Source organism: Manis pentadactyla, chromosome 2, assembly GCF_030020395.1.
Source record: "Manis pentadactyla isolate mManPen7 chromosome 2, mManPen7.hap1, whole genome shotgun sequence".
NCBI lineage: Eukaryota > Metazoa > Chordata > Mammalia > Pholidota > Manidae > Manis > Manis pentadactyla.
Window position 1 is genome coordinate 168,634,624 of NC_080020.1, and position 15,037 is coordinate 168,649,660.

The following is a 15,037-nucleotide window of genomic DNA, read 5'->3' on the forward strand; positions in this document are numbered from 1 at the left end:
TAGAATTTAGTCTAATGTTTCTTCATTAATGAATGTCATTTATTCTATTTTGCTGTTAGTAATTTCTGTAACAACTTCTTCTGAAATCATATGGGTAGTTATAAACAAATAATATAATACATAAATTTCACAACTAAGAAAGAAGAGTTATATTTCTCTTACTAGTAAACTCAAAACTTGTTTTTTCATTAATATAAGATTCAGGCACCTATCCATAGGCAGTGTATGACAATTTATGGAGATGCAAATGAACAAGTACAAATCACAAAATTCATATGCATATCTATTTTATCCTACAAACACACACACACAAAAAAAAACAAACACAAACTTGAATAAGCTCCATTTTTAATTATTTCATTCATCTCTGATAAAACCTTAAGAAGGCTCAAGTCTGAATCTATATGAATTTTCACCTTTATTCTTCATGATTCATTTATAGTTCAAAATCACTGGATCTTTTTTTTTTTTCACATAAAACACTCAGAACTGAAGAATTTTTATTTTATGTACAAAGAGCTAACATTTTTTTCTGTGGTGAGCAGATATATTCTGGGTGATCCATTGAAGGGCGTTCACTTAGTCCATCTTAATGAAGCCGATATCCTTCGCATACTGACAGAAACACTGGTGGCACATATTGAAGCTGTACTTCCGGATCAGACCATGCCAGTTCGAGCATACGCGGCATGAACCAGAGCCCTGGCCGAATTTTCTTTTGGCTCCAACAGAGCTGCTGATGACCCATGTTGCTTTCTCAGGCACAGCACAGAAAAAGGCACTGGATCATTTTTAAATGTTTTATTTATGTTATGGTGTTTTGTAAGCACTTTTAAAATTGTAAAATCAGTAGCACCTTTCCTTCAGGCTTTAAATCTGAGTCTTGCCAAAAGAATGGAACCAGATAACTTCAATCCAAAACAATTAAGGTTTGGATTTTTTATGCAAATTCAGCAACAAACATTTAGCCTAACAAGTTTAAAAGAAAATATGGTTCACTTGACAAACAGAAAGGAGATGTTAATCCAGAGATGTCAGAGACGTCCAGTCCTTAAAAATTTTTGCTCATCTGAATTTATTAAATCTGAACCTTGTAAAATAGAGGAGCAACGCTGCTTACTAGGAAGAAAAATGAAATTTAGTGTCATTCCTTACTAACAAAGATCTCATGGTACTCCTCAAAGATACATTTCAGAATACACTGAGGGGGATTTTAAGAATTTTCTCTCAAAAATGCCACAGACCATTGGGGAATCTCTAAGACAAGCACTGCAAATCAACAGCCAGACAGTTATCCAGAGATTTTTTGCTGAAGCTGGATACTATTCATAAAAAATATTTTTCCATCTGAATTGTTAATTTTACCACATTACATTCCATGTTACCTGTATATATATATATTAGGCCTACTCATTTGCATGCAAACCATGTCTATATTAATGATGTTAAGTAGAAAGTGAAGGTTCAGAATCATGTAATCATGTCTTAAGAGACACTTTCATTTGAAATAAAAAGAATTTGAGGCAGAGGATTCTGACACAGGTGTCAAGCTGACTAGTCTGAACAGATCAGTTCAATGTTTCATTTTCTAATAATAAAGTAACAATACTTGTGGACATTTATGGATAGTTCTTTTGCTTATCTCATTTAGTTCTCCAAAACCCACTGATGTATCTGCTCTGGTACCACCACCCTTATATGAAAGGAAAGAGAGACTTAGACAACGTAAGAAGGTTTTGGGTGCCAGCTGGATATTGTGCCTCCACCCCCTTTGCCTTTCTTTCAGAATCCAAATATTGAAATGCTGCACCTTATTTTCTTAAGATTTGTCTGATACTCCAATCTAAGGGAGTTATCAATGGACAAATGCTAAATGAAAGTATGAATAGAGCTCTGGATTTCTGGGGGAGTGAGGGGAAAGATTGCAGCATGAGAAGTGAGGCAGAAATCTTCTCCCAAAACCATGTATAACACAAAAATACAGCAAATACAACTAAACCTGAAACAGTGACCAGGAAGAAGACTGTGACAGATGGCTTACATATGGGGAAAAGAGAAGACCTCACAGAAAAGGGTTAAGTAGCAAAGCCGTGATCCAGCGGGACACAAGACCTCCCCCAACCCCAGCTCACTGATGAAAGGAAGAGAAAATGAACAGGGAGGGGGTGGAAGTTGCAGACTGCTAAATACCCAACCCTGGAGATTTACTCCAGGAGCATAGACCCATATTACACGGTGCCCTGGAGATTAGAGGGGCTGGAAAGCAGGGACAAGCGGAATACTCAGAGAGACTGTGATTCCAGCTGCTTGTGGAGAACAGGGACCCACAAGGGGCCACCCTGGGACAAAAGAAAGGCAGGCACTTTGAAAGACTTCCCAACAGTGAGAAGGCTGTTAAAGGGGAAGGATTACACAAAGCTTGCTGCTCAGGAGAAAGGACAAGTGGACAAAATCATCCTGGTACACTCTGCCTAGCACGTTGGGAACTTTCAGGAGCTTCAGGAGCTCCATCTTCCTGGCTGGCAATGCTGCCCTCAGGCCCCCCACCATGACAGTGTAGCCTGCCACTCCTTCCCCCCAGCTGGCACTTGCTCACAAACCTGCTGCTCCCACCATCATACCAGTCCAGCCGGAAGACAGCCTTGCCCACAGCAGCTGCAGGGGTGTAATGCAGAGGCTGCTTCCTGCATGCTAAGCCCACTGGCAATGGCAGTGGAGACAGGAACTGAAGCTAGGAAGCAGGAAAGAGCTATTTCCTCCCAGCAGGCACAGGCACTGCGCGCCTGCAACCCACGCCATCCCTCCAGAGGCTGGGCAGCTACAGAAGGTAGAACTCCTGAAAAAGTTATCATTCCATATTATTCAGTAGAAATGAAATAGCAAAAGAACTTCACTCAATCTGAAATCCCTCAAACACCAGAAAGAGGGTTCAATAAGACTGAAATCACTAATCTTCCTGAAGAAGAATTAAAAAATAAAAGTCATAAGTATGCTAATGGAGCTACAGAAAAATATTCAAGAGCTACAGGACAAATTCAGAAGGGAGACTGACAACATAAAAAATACAGTGGCTGAAATGAAACATAAAATGTGGGGATTTAAAAGCAAATCAGATGAGGTGGAGCAGACGGGAAATGGAATAGAAATTAGAGAACACGAATACAAAGAAGCTGGGGCAGAGATGAAAAAGGATCTCTAGAAATGAAAAAATGAGAAGACAACTCTGTGACCAATCTAAACGGAACAATATTTGCATCGAAGGGGTACCAGAAGAAGAAGAAAAATAAAAATGGATAGAAAGTCTCTTTGAGGAAATAATAGCTGAAAACATCCCCAATCTGGGGAAGGAACTAGTCTTGCAGGCCATGGAAGCACACAGATCCCAATAAAAGGGACCTAAGGAAAACAACACCAAGACATATAATAATTAATATGGCAAAGATCAAGGACAAGGACAGACTAAAAGCAGCCAGAGAGAGAAAAAAGATCACGTACAAAGGAAACACCATCAGGCTATCATTGGACTGCTAAGGAGAAAATGTATAGGACAGAAGGTAGTGGCATGATATATTTAATGCAAAGAAAAAGAAGGGCCTCCAACCAAGAATAGCCCACCCAGTAATACTATCATTAAAATTTGAAGGAGGGATGAAACAATTCCAGATAAGAAACAGTTGAAGGAATTTATCTTCCACAAACCATCTCTACAGGATATTTTAAAGGGACTGCTCTAGATGGAAGTGCTCCTAAGACTTAATAGCTGTCACCAGAGAAAATAAAACCACAGCAAAGGAAGCAGACCATCTATACACTAACAAAATGCAAAATTAAATCAGCTACCCACAAAGTCAGTCAAGGGAAACATACAGAGTACAGCATATGAAACCTAACATATTAAGAGTGGAGGAGGAAGAAAAAGAAGGGGAAGGAAAAAGAATCAACAGACTATGTTTATAATAGCATAATAAGTGAGTTAAGGTAGACCGCTAGATAGTAAAGAAGCTGCCCGTGAAACTTTGGTAACCAAAAATTCAAACCCTGCAACGGAAATAAGCATCAATCTATCAATGATCACCCTGAATGTAAATGGACTGAAAGTACCAATCAAAAGACAGAGAGTAACAGAATGGATAAAAAAGCAAGACCCATCTATATACTGCCTACAAGAGACTCATTTCAAACCCAAAGACATACACAGACTAAAAGTGAAAGGATAGAAAAAGGTATTTCATACAAATAATAGGGAGAAAAAAGGAGTTGCAGAACTTGTATCAGATAAAATAGACTTCAAAACAAAGAAAGTAACAAGAGAAAAAGAAGGACAGTATATAATGATAAAAGGGCCAGCCCAAGAAGAGGATATAACCATTATAAATATCTATGCATCCAACACAGGAGCACCCAAATATGTACAACAAATACTAACAGAATTAAAGGGGGAAATAAAATGCAATGTATTCATTTTAGGAGACTTCAACACACCACTCACTCAAAAAGACAAATCAATTAGTCAGAAAACAAGTAAGGAGACAGAGGCACTGAAAAATACTTTACAACAGATGTACCTAACAGACATCTACAGATCACTCCACCCAAAAGCAGCAGGATACACATTCTTCTCAAGTGCACATGGAACATTTTAAAGAATAGATCACATATTAGACCACAAAAAGAGCCACAGTAAATTGAAAAAGACTGAAATTATACCTACCAATTTCTCAGATCATAAAGGTATGAAACTAGAAATAAATTGTACAAAGAAAACAAAAAGGCTCACAAACACATGGAGGCTTAACAACATGCTCCTAAATAATCAATGGATCAATGACCAAATCAAACAGATATCAAGCAATATATGTATACAAATGACAACAGCAGCTCAACAACACAACTTCTGTGGGATGGAGTGAAGGCGATTCGAAGAGAAAAGTATATGGCAATACAGGCCTACCTCAAGAAAGAAGAAAAATTCCAAATGAATAGTCTAAACTCACAATTAATGAAACTAGAAAAAGAAGAACAAACTAGAAAAAGTGGCCAATGTCAGTAAAAGGATGGACATAATAAAGATCAGAGGAAATAAACAAATTGAGAAGAATAAAATAATACAAAGAATCAATGAAACCAGGAGCTGGTTCTTCGAGAAAATGAACAAAGTACATTAACCCTTAGCCAGATTATCAAGAAAAAAAGACAGGCTACAAACATAAACAGATTCAGAAATGAGAAAGGAAAATCACTAAGGACACCACAGAAATACAAAGACATATTAGAGAATACTAAGAAAAAGTATATGCTAACAAATTGGATAATCTAGAAGAAATGGACAACTTTCCAGAAAAACACAACCTTCCAAGACTGACCCAGGAAGAAACAGAAAATCTGAAAAGAACAATTACCAGAAATGAAATTGATTATGTAATCAAAAAACTATCTAGGAACAAACACCTTGTACCAGATGGCTTCACTGTTGAATTTTATCAAATATTTAGTGAAGACCTAATACCCATCCTCCTTAAAGTTTTCCAGAAAGAGGAGGTAATACTTCCAACCTCATTCTATGAAGCCAGCATCACTCTAATACCAAAATCAGGCACCACAAAAAAAGAAAACTACAGACTAATATTCCTGATGAACATACATGCAAAAATACTCAAAAAATATTAGCAAAACAATGAAAAAAGATAATCCATCATAATCAGGTGGGATTTATTCCAGGGATGCAAGGATGGTACAATATTCAAAAATCCATCAACATCATTCACCACATCAACAACAAAAAAGACAAAATCACATCATCATCTGAACAGATCCTGAAAAAGCATTTGACAAAATTCAACATCCATTCATGATAAAACTCTCAACAAAATGGGTAGAGAGGGCAAGTACCTCAACATAATAAAGGCCATATACAACAAACCCATAGCCAACAAAAGCTGAAAGTTTTCCTCTAAGATTGCAAACAAGACAAGGATGCCTACTCTCCCCACTTTTATTCAACATAGTATTAGAGGTCCTAGCCATGGCAATCAGACAACACAAAGAAATAAAAGGCATCCAGATTGGCAAGGGAGAGGTTAAGCTGTCACTGTTTGCAGATGACATGATATTGCACATAAAAAACCACAAAGAATCCACTCTAAAACTACTAGAACTAATAACTGAATTCAGCAAAGTTTCAGTATAAAAAATTAATACACAGAAATCTGCTGCATTCCTACATACTAATGATGAACTAGCAGAAAGAGAAATCAGAAAAACAATTCCATTTACTATCATGTCTAAAAGAATAAAATACCTAGGAATAACCTAACCAAGGAGATGAAAGACATATACCCTGAAAACTACAAGACACTCATGAGAGATATGGAAGAAAACACCAACAAATGGAAATACAGCTCATGCTTATGGATAAGAAGAATTAATATTGTTAAAATGGCCATCCTGCCCAAAGCATTCTACAGATTCAATGCAGTATCTATGAAAACATAAACAGCATTCTTGAATGAACTAGAACAAACAGATATCAAATTCATATGGAACTGCAAAAGACTCTGAATAGCTAAAGCAATCCTGAGAAGGAAGAATAAACATGAGGGGATTACGTTCCCCAAATTCTAGCTCTACTACAAAGCCACAGTAATCAAGACAATTGTGTACTGGCACAAGAATAGACCAGTAGATCAACACAATAGAATGTAGTGTCCAGATATAAACCCAAGCGTACATGGCCAACTAATATACAATAAAGGAGCCATGGATATACAATGGGGACATGACAGCTTCTTCAACAACTGGTGTTGGCAAAACTGGACAGTACATGCAAGAGAATGAAACTGGATTACTGTCTAACCCCATACACAAAAGTAAACTCAAAATGGATCAAAGACCTGAATGTAAGTCATGAAACCATAAAACTCTTAGAAGAATACATAGGCAAAACTCTCTTGAATATAAACATGAGCAACTTTTTCTTGAACACATCTCCTTGGGCAAGGGAAACAAAATAAAAAATGAACAAACGGTACTACATCAAGCTAAAAATCTTCTGTACAGCAAAGGACTCCATCAGTAGAACAAAAATGCATCCTACAGTATGGGAGAATATATTCATAAATGACATAACCAGTAAAGGATTAACATCCAAAATAAATCAAGAGCTCACACACCTCAACACTCAAAAAGCAAATAACACAAATAAAAAATGAATCTGAACAGACACTTCTCCAAAGAAGAAATTCAGATGGCCAACAAGCACATATAAAGGTGCTCCACATCACTAATTATCAGGGCAATGCAAATTAAAACCACAATGAGCTATCACCTCACAACAGTTAGGATGGCCAACATCCAAATGACAAGTAACACCAGTGCTGGCGAGGATGAGGATAAAGGGGAACCCTCCTACACTACTGGTAGGAACATAACTAGTTCAACCATTGTGGAAAGAAATATGGAGGTTCATCAATAAACTAAAAATAGAAATACCATTTGACCCAGGAATTCTACTCCTAGGCATTTACCCAAAGAAAACAAGATCACAGATTGAAAAAGATATATGCACCCCTATGTTCATTGCAGAACTATTTACAATACCAAAACAGGGAAGCAACCTAAGTGTCCATCAATAGATGAATGGATAAAGAAGAGGTGATACATATGCACAATGGAATATTATTCAGCCATAAGAAGAAAACAAATCCTACCATTTGCAACAACATGGATGGAGCTAGAGGCTAGTATGCTCAGTGAAATAAGCCAATGGGAGAAAGACAAGTATCAAATGATATCACTCATTTGTGGAGTATAACAACAAAGCAAAACTGAAGGAACAAAACAGCAGCAGCCTCAGACTCTAAGAAGGGACTAGTGTTTACCAAAGGGAAAGGAGGTGGCGAGGGCAGGTGTGGAGGCATGGAGAAGGGGATAAAGGGGTATTATGAACAGCACACATAATGTAGTGGGAAGGCAGTATAGTACAGAGAAGACAAGTAGTGACTCTATAGCATCTTACTACGCTGATGGACAGTGACAGCAATGGGGTATGTGGGGGGGACTTGATAATATGGGTGAATGTAGTAATTACAATCACAATGTTTCTCATGTGAAACCTTCATAAGATTGTAATATCAATGATACCTTAATAAAAATAAATAAATAAATAAAAAGAAGTCTTAGTACCTTGTGCAGAAATCAGAGCTTAGAAGTGGCCTAGCTCAGATTTGAATGCACCTCCATATGACACCAAAAGGTATACACTTAAAGGCTATGCTGATGTGGTTTATTTAGAGGTCTCTCTAATAACAGAAAGGGAGGCTTTGCAAAAGACAGAAATTATCTTCAAGTACTGCATTTGGGGCTGGGGGTAGGAAAGAGTATCTTGTAACACATGGACAGAAAAGTGATAGATGGGATGGTACAAGTAGATCAGCAAAATCCCCCCTCTGAGGTGTGTTGGAGGGGTGTGTGTGTGTGTGTGTGTGTGTGTGTGTGTGTGTGTATACATGTATGTATGTATGTATTTAATGTCTCTAGTTACTTCCATCTCATATTGCTACCCTGGAGCTCTGTGATGCCTAATGCCCTGCCTCTGCTCACATACCCATTCAGAGAAGTGAGCAGGGTGACTGCATGTGCAAAGCTTTGCCCTGATCAAAAAGTCAGCTTCCCTCTTTTCAGAATTTTACAATGAAACCCTGGTGACAGCAGCAGTAATGATACTTCATGTTCATGTTGACCAGTCACATTTCAAAAAACACCATTAGAAGAAATACTTACATCAAGAATGTCCTACTATGAAAATTTTCATAAAACTTTTTTGAACCCATAACATGTATTTGACGAAATGTGGTTCACAATGGCCTCCCTGGTGCCTCATGTAGTTCCTGATGCTACAAGAATTTCAGGGTCTCTGGGACAAGGTCCTACCTCCCAGTAGCTCGGACTCTTGGTAGGGCACATTCAAGGACAAGTCTTCATTTTAGGCATACAGTCCTTTTTTTTTTTTGTATTTTACAAAATTGCTGTTCTGTGCTTCTGTGAACTCTGCTCAAGGTGGAAATAAGATAAGAAATGCAAGTACATCAGAAGGACCGTCTGTCCCTTCCGCTCCTGTGAGGTCACTGGCAGAGCACAAGCACCTACAGTATAAAGTGCCCTTTGTTGATTGACCTCAAACTAAAAATAAAATTCACAGAAACTATCTCTTCAGTATAAAAGAATTAGTTGGATCTATAGTGTAACTTTCATGAAAGAAAAGAGATCCTCAGGAAAGGTAAATCTCTAAATCCCTGAGACTTTCTGTTTCCTTCATTTGCTGTCTGATTTATAACAACACCAAAACCAAGAACTTTCATGGCAAATGTGGCCGCCAAGTGGCGGTAAGAGTCAGTCCAAAAGTAAGAATGACAACATTTCCAAAACAGGACTGTTTTCACATTGCTTTCTCTTCTACTCTTTCTGTTCATCCTCCTTTCTCAATTTGTTACCAAACATTCTAGTTCTAGAACCTTCAAGTTTTAACAGTTAATGTAGAAAGACCCTAATCTGGATGCAAAAGCGGGCCCAGGAGTGCCACACCATTGAGATTATATCTGTGTTTTGATAGGGGGTCGGAGAAAAAGGCACAAGAGAACCCTTCTTCACACCGTCTCACTTGACAGGAAGCTCACTCACAACGAGGAGACCTCACACACCCACTGTCCCCTCCCACCTTCCCTGCACGCACCTCAAAGGGGCTTTTGCACATCGATGGTGAAGTAGGAAGGAGCAGCTAAAGGACACTGAAAGAGGTGAAGCACAAGGAAAAGCAGAAGACATCAATGTAGCAGAGCCCCCCACTAACCGGCCTGCGTAGTCAGCTGCCACAGGGCGGAACCAAAACCCACCTGGAGGCAGAGCACCAGGGAGGTCTGCCCAGGACAACAGCATGGGGCGGAACTCCAGCTTGGTGGGGCTTCCGGCTGCACGTGGAGGCGCAGGACGCGTGGGATCAGAAGCCTGAGCCAGAGAACCTGCGAGTGACCTGTCACTGTGAGCACATGAGTCCCCTGGGACCCGCCAAAGGCAAGTCTTGGGGGTGTGAGGGGGAGGGGGAAGGCAGCAGAGTGAGGAGCAAGGAGAGATGTCAACTCGGCCACCAGTGGGGGCTTTATCATTAATACACACCATTAGTCCTATCTCTCGGGCTACTATGGCCCAAGGCCTACCACCGCTGTGCTCAGTCTCACCTACTTCCGGACGTGAACTCAGTGCTGCTCCCATCTTCTCCAGCAGCAGGCACCCACAGGAGTCCTGAGCTGTAGTTTCCTTGTTTAGTCAGTCTAGTCTTTCAAAGGTTCTTCATAATTCCTGCTCCACCAAAAATCTTCAAACATGCTCTTCAGCTCAGCTATATAATTATCAATATTACTTATTCATTTAAAACATATTTTCTATCATTTCCAGGATTTTGATGCAGGAATGGGAGGCTGCAGCATGTCCTCAATCTGCCACTGCAAAATGAAAGCCAACTGGCCAGTTCAGCAGGGACCAGCCTGCACTGAGAGCTGGAGACAAGCTGGGTCAGTGCGCATCCCTCCGTGGCCCTCCTGTCCAGAGGACGCTGAGGGTGAGATACCTGACTAATACCCTGATACTTCATAAACCCCCAGACCTTAGATGTGACTCCTGTGGGACATAGGAGAAATCTAGAAATCAACTAAGAATATGTTTCTTCCTCTCCAATGGAATAAAGGCTTAAAATAGAAGTTACATTTAGTTATAGAAAAGTGAAGTTGCATTTTTTTTATATCCTCCTAAAGGTAACAGAGTCAAAATTACTCATACATTTGTTCATTCTAGAAATTTTTGAGTAACTACTATCTACTATGTGTCAAATACTGTTCCAAGCCCCCAAAAACAACATGATAAAATAGACATCCAAGTCTCCTGACTTCTGTCTAGTTTCTTTAATAATGGGTCCCAAGAAGTGCCTTGTCTTTCTTTCATAATGTAATTGAATATTTTGATAAAGAAGAAGAAACACTCAGTGCTTAAAAATAATTTGAAAATAAAATTTTGATCTAAAGCTTCATTTTATGCATGTTTTAGCAGTTACATAAAGCCGTGCTTGCTTTTTATAAGCTGCAGAGCAATGATATAATTCCTAAGACCCAAACCACTTTTTCAAGTCATGTCTAGAATATGCCTTTTCTTAACAGAAAACTTGTTTCAACTTTGCCTAGATTCTTTCTCCACCCTCTTGGCCAGATTCCTAAGCCTACAGTATTCTAAGAAAAAATATGGATTATCCACAGCAATATAATTAGGTTGTATTGGGGTTTTTTTTGCAGTTTGAATCAATACCAATTATATACCTTCAGTTCTCTTCATTATTATAATGGATTCTATTCAAACATTAGGTAACTATTTCTTCCATTTTTCAGCTAAAAGCAAATTGTGAATAAATCAATTCAGTCTTGATACTTAAATTCATGACATTTATTGAATCCCCAAAGTTTATATCACAGAATACGTGCTCATTATTTCAACTGATCTATAAGATACAGAACTGAAAACAATTACCTAATAATACCACAGCTTGTTATTTTTTAAACACACAACTATCATCCCCTACAAAATAGTTAAAAATAAGAAAGTTGATGTTAGCATGTTCTGTTAACTAGAATCATCCAAAATAGCATTAGCAAAAGTGCCTGATAAATATTCCCTGTGTTAATTGTAGACAAACTCAACTGAGAATAAAATAGAGTAATTTTGGAAAACAGCTTTCAGAGCCAAGTGCTTTTAGGGACTGGGGACTAGTTCCTGAATTTCATCTGTGGTTGCCAATAATAAAAAAATGTCAAGTGAAAATAGTTTAGCATCCTTAACCAGTAGTTCGGTGGCATTAACCACATTCAGATCTTATCTCATCAGCCATCCCCCTTATAGATTTTTCCTATGTCCTATTAAAAGCAAATAGGAGATCATGGTAACATCAGAAGTGGGTACAACCAGAGGCTAGAGAGCTTACAAATCATTTTTCAAAATGTTCCCTACTTATCCAGTATGGTTTTCTCGTTGTTATGGTGATTTACTATAGGTCGTGCCACTTAACAGTATCTCATCCACTGTTTCCTGCCCTCTGAGTTATTTGAAAAGTGGTACATTCATGGGCTAGACAACAGCAGACAAAGGCAGTCCATATGAGATAGGGCAGGGACACGGGACAAGCATCATGATTAACTTTTCCTGCCTATGATGAAAAATGCTGAGTGTAAACAGTATAGTGAGAACAGGAGTGACCCTATCTTAAGGCTAAGATTCCATTAAAAAAAACAACAACAGGGAGTTAGGAGGTAAGATTCCTAACATATTCTCTGGTAACCAGATAATAGCCCACCTATATTAAGGCAGGGCAGGCAGTCTTAACTGATATGTTCCTAGTGCTTGAGGGTAACCACTGTCTTGGAGAAGAACCAGATAAATAACTCCTTGTGTTAAATTGATCTTACAGAATTATCTAGAGGACTGACTGTGGATGACGACATAGTGTGCTTCACTGGAGACAGACATCATGAGACCACATGTCAAGCCTGCACCCCTGCCCCACCGCCCCACTGCCTTTTGCCCCATTCTTGAAAGCCTTAAAAGACAGAATCCCCAGCTTTTCAGTGCAACTCCTCTCTGAGGAAGCCCGCACTCCCCTTTAAGAGTGTACTTTTAAATAAAGCTTTCTCACTGCTCAAATTATTGTGTTTTGTTGCTTCTCTATTTCATTTTGTTTCCAAGTCTTCACTCTGTCTCCACTTTTCTCCTGATAAGAAGGGAGGGGCTGCTAAGAGCTCTGATTTGGGCCTGCAAGTTCCCATTGCTTGGGTGACCCAGATAGAACTGCAGCGGCATGATCTGTTCTTTAGTAAGTAGCCTGCCTGAAAGTCTCCTTTCTCTAGGAAGTTCTCAGAATATTATCTCACTCCATCCCGTGTCTGCAGTGGATGGGGCAGTAGAGGCTAATCCCCATGCCATGTAGATCCAAGCAGACACTGGACACCAGGTGACCCTGGCTTTAGGAGTTGGCATGGGAATCTGCCTTAGGCCAAGAAGGAATTCAACGAACTTTCCCTCTTTCCCTCTGCACTTTTCTATTCTCAACTGCCTGCAAGGCAGCTGCCATACCCTGCCACACTCGCTTTAATGAGTTCCTTCCTTACCACACACTCATCTGACCTGCTCGAGAATTCTTTCTCATTTAGAGTCAAGAACCCTCCCTCATCCAGGTTGAAGTTGCCCCTGGTGCACAGGAAGAGACCCCCAGACGCAGCTGCCCAACACGTATGATGCACATATACTGAAACTGCAGAGGTGGCACCAAGCAGTGAAGATGGAAGAGAAGAGTCTAGAACACAGCCTGTTTCTCCCTGAAAATACAGAAACATAGTCTATATTTCTTCTATTGCCTCTGTCAGACAAACCAATACCTACTTGCTTCAAGAGGCTTTCTCCAGAACAGCCCATTGACATTCTAACAGCTTATGTGGAAGTCAAGGTTTCATACTCATTTGAATACAGCATTTGTCAGAGTGATTCAGGAACCACATGCATCAGATCACACAGTAATGTTTAAAAACACAAATGCCCAAGTATCACTCGAAATACGCAAAATCTGAGACTCAGGAAATGGTGCCCTGAAACCTGCATTTGAACGGGCTCCCAGGTGTTCCGCTACAAACATTTAGGAACTACTGCCCCAAAGCATCCAACAGTGGTCTATGCATAGTTCGATAAATAGTGTCTCAGTTAGAGTGTGGGACACAGGAGAGAAGAATATATTCAAAAAACATGAGCATAGTGTTTGAATGTAGCTTCTTAGGAAATGAAACAAAGAACAGAGAGGCAATCTAAGGGAACAGACCAAGTAGACAAATAAAAATGAAAGTGATCGTAACCACACACACAAACAAGACCAGAGAAGTAATCAGACACTCGAAAGAAATGCTGAAATACACACACACACACACACACACACACACACACACAGAAAGAAAAATTATGAAGATGTGTTTTCTATTATAAAAGGCATAATAATAGCCATTCCTTTATTTACAAATTCATAAAAACTGTATTACTCTGCCAAAAAAGATGATTACTTTGTATTACTCTGTTGTAAAAGGTGATAGTAGACTTGTTTTGTAAAAACAAAACAGTTCTTTCCAGCTAAGATCAATTTTTTTTAAAGAATGAAATACCTAGATATTTTCTCCTGACATTTTTTATTTTGTCTAAAAAGTTATATATACTTAAGATATACAACATGATGTTTGGATATGAATATGCATAGATATAAATAATAAAGTGATTAGTACAGTTAACATATTCATCCTCCCCAGTTATATTATCTTCCCAAATAGCTACTTTCTATGTATTTGTGATAAGAACACCTGATATCTACTCGTCTAGCAAATTTCCAGTATATAATTCATCATGATTTGGTGAATTTTTTATTATAATACTAAATATTAAATATTAGTATATCATTAAATACTAAATATTATTATTATTATTATATAATAATCATTCCATACATCAGATCTCTAGGCTTATTCATTTATCATAACTGCAATCTAGTACCCTTTGATGAACATTTCCCAATCCCCCCTTTGCCTAACCTCTGGAACCACCATTCCACTCTCTGCTTCTATGCGTTGTGACTTTTTTTGATTCCACATAAGTGAGATCATGTGGTATTTTGTGTGTGTGTGTCTGGCTTACTTCATTTAGCATAATGTCCTCCAGATTTATGCAGGTTGTTGCAAATAGCAGAAGCTCCTTGTGTTTAAAGGTCAAATAATATCCCATTTGTGTGTGTGTGTGTGTGTGTGTGTGTGTGTATGGCACATCTTCTTTATCTATTCATCCAATGATGGACACTTGGTTGTTTCCATACCTTGGCTATTATAAACAATCCTGCTGTAAACATGCAGGTGCACATATCTCTTCAAGATAGTGACTACATGTCTTTCAGATATATGCCCAGAAGAGGGGTTGCTGCATC

General features: G+C 38.8%; 1 protein-coding gene and 1 pseudogene across 5 annotated transcripts in view; both read right to left on the reverse strand.

The window, feature by feature from the left end:
* CTNNA2 (catenin alpha 2) overlaps window positions 1-15,037 on the reverse strand; it is a 1,127,693-nt gene that overhangs the window by 947,107 nt on the left and 165,549 nt on the right. The gene's annotated exons all lie outside the window — the stretch shown is intronic.
* LOC118935069 (40S ribosomal protein S29-like) lies at window positions 489-748 on the reverse strand (annotated as a pseudogene).